The sequence below is a fragment of the Galeopterus variegatus genome, unplaced genomic scaffold (genome assembly GCF_000696425.1).
Source record: "Galeopterus variegatus unplaced genomic scaffold, G_variegatus-3.0.2 Scaffold2656, whole genome shotgun sequence".
Lineage (NCBI taxonomy): Eukaryota > Metazoa > Chordata > Mammalia > Dermoptera > Cynocephalidae > Galeopterus > Galeopterus variegatus.
Genome location: NW_007728767.1, coordinates 10,798 through 13,548, shown reverse-complemented (window position 1 = coordinate 13,548; position 2,751 = coordinate 10,798). Strand labels below are relative to the sequence as shown.

Sequence of the window (2,751 nt, the reverse complement as noted above, 5' to 3'; positions counted from 1 at the left end):
ATGCTTGTAATTATTTCCATTCTGTCCCTGTCAGCACAGAAGATTGGGGCAGGTAGAATAAATAATCTAAATGTTTACTTAGCATTTTCAATTCAGAGATAGAAGATACCAGGTGAGGGCTTATTGTTAAGCTAACGCTCCTACTAGCCAAAATGTGTGTATTTAATGCCTTCTGGATAATCTAAATGTTTACTTAGCATTTTCAATTCAGAGATAGAAGATACCAAGTGAGGGCTTATTGTTAAGCTAACGCTCCTACTAGCCAAAATGTGTGTATTTAATGCCTTCTTCACTCTGATTATGACTGTACAGACTTTAGTAGAGCAGTTCTGGATTTATTTCAGGTTTCTGAATGCATCTGGTTAATAAGTCAGTGGCCTGACACAGCTTGCTCTTTCTAGGTAGTTCTTTCTAATGAAACACAGGAGGAGAGAGGGGCGAGCCCAGTTTAGTCAGGTCATCCAGGCCAACAACCCTTTGCAAACTACAGATCAAATAAAAGATCAAAGGTACTGAAGAAATTTCTGATTTCCATACCTTCTCACCCATTAGTCCCACAGCTGGGTAAAACAAAATGGTTTTGCATAAATTTTATCTGAATGGAAACACTCAGACATGCCCAATACTTTAACTCTTCTGTTATTTGGTGTTCTGTAAAAATCTTGAGCCTTTTAGTGCTATGCTCAGTTGAAGATTGTATACCTAAATAAAACATTGATATTTTCCTGACAATAGAGACAAATTAAAAAGAGAAAAGAAAAATACATTCATACATGTTAGTAGGGATTTGCTTTGTACTTCTTGCATTTGGGGATAATTTTTTCAATAAGAATGTATTACTTATAAAATCAGAACAAACTATATAGCTACTTCTTAAAAATCAACAGGAAAATTATCCAAAAAAAGACAAAATTAGCCTTAAGAAAAGAAAAGCCAATGCTTTTTTTGGCTAGTTAATGGCTTACCAGAGAGAAATAACAGAATAGGAAAAATAATTGACAAAGAAAAGGTCTGCCTACCCACAGCAGGGGTGTAAACATCTTTAACACTTATTAACAACAGCGAATCAGAACATAGACCTCAGAGTCTTTTTGAGGTACACAGCCCTTATGATATAAGGGGGCCTCCACATGTGCTCTGTTAACAAGATCACTCTATTAGAAGACCTTTCCTGTGTTTTAGTGAACTATTCTAGCCACAGGACATCGGAAACAGACTGCAGCTTACATCCAATTCCACTTTAGAGTGGATAAGAAGGCAGGAGAGAGTGAACTTTATTGAGTGTTTGCTATGTACTTGGCCTAATTATTTCAGAAATACTATTTCATTTAATTATCACAAGATCCTATGAGAATTGATATCATCTCCATTTTAGAGATGATAAAATGAAGCTCACAGGTTGTTTGTCAGAACTTCAAATCCTGTAATATGAAGGAGGCTGTATATGAATGATGAGTCATTCATTCATTGTACCATATAGCAAAATAATTATGATGATCTTATTTATATATGGTTTTGAGAAGCTGAGAGTTCAGAGGTTGATGGACTTTCAGAGCATTAGAGGATTGACATCATCTGCAGAAACATGGTGCTCCAGTGAGGCTGTTGTTGATTGGTTGGCACTCACTTAACTGGAGTGAGTCTGTTGCTGATTGGCCAAAAGTCAGAAGAAGCAAAGGGCTGTTAGATTGGTTGGCTTGAAAAGCATGTTTACCGGATATGGGTTGTCATCGATCAATTAAAAGGGTATAAAAGTGGGTGGCTACATGTTACCATGGCTGCAGAATAATCAGTCTTTTCCTTGATGTGAGGGACATTTTTTATGGTCAAAAGGTTATGCCAAGCCAGGGTCGTCTTGTGGGTCTGGGGGGAAGGTTGCTCTCCCTGAGAATGCGCCTCAAGGACAATGGCCAAGAAAGATAATCGCAGCACCAACCTGCTGGCTGCAGAGACTGCAGTCTAGAAGAGCAGCTGCAAGGATGGAGAGAAGGGATGCTGATGGCTGATAAAGTCCACTGATGGGAAAGAGTCTAATTTCCACCTGCCGTCATGGGTGTGGTTTCTTTGGCGTTTCTGATTATCCACTATCTAGCTCCATCTGTTCTGTCCGGTGTTTCCTGTTTTGTTATGTTTTTGTACTTGGCTCACAACCTAGTTCCCATTCTAGTGCCTAGAATTTTTGGCTCCAGTAATGGACCACTGAACAACAGTAAAGATTCCATGAAATTTGCAGCAATCTAGTAAACACTCGATGCAGAGCTGCGGGCTGGTGGAAACACCTCTTCACATTAAAGGAAGAAAAGCCTAAAATGTACTTCATGACCATGATCATTGCTGCGGTTGCTTGGAAGGATGTAGGGAAAGTGAAGGAAAATGGTCAGGGCCCCTCAGATGCTCAGAATCTTGCCAAGCATTTGACGTAAATATGTATGTGTGCCCGGGTGTTCGTTGGATATTGTCTAATGTAATTGTGCATGTGCACCCAGGTGTCCTGGGTTATACACTTAAGTGTGAAGGACAAGTGGCTCTGATCCACAGGGCCCCCCACCCTGGGATGCCCCCCGAGGGCCACGGGGAGGCCGCTACTACTGTGGGACGCTGTTGCTGCCAGGGCCTCCGGGACCCTTCGGGAGGCCAACGCCACTGCTGCTTCTGCTGCTGCTGCTGCTGCTGATGATGATGATGATGATGAGGACTGAGCTCGTGTCATCTGCCAATGGCTCCTGGAACCTTTCCCAATTATCTAGCTTG

The 2,751-nt window shown here is 41.2% G+C and overlaps 1 pseudogene; it reads left to right on the top strand.

Moving 5' to 3' along the window:
- The first annotated feature begins 1,906 nt into the window (after positions 1–1,906).
- Positions 1,907–2,751, top strand: part of LOC103598518 — a 1,880-nt pseudogene continuing 1,035 nt past the window's right edge.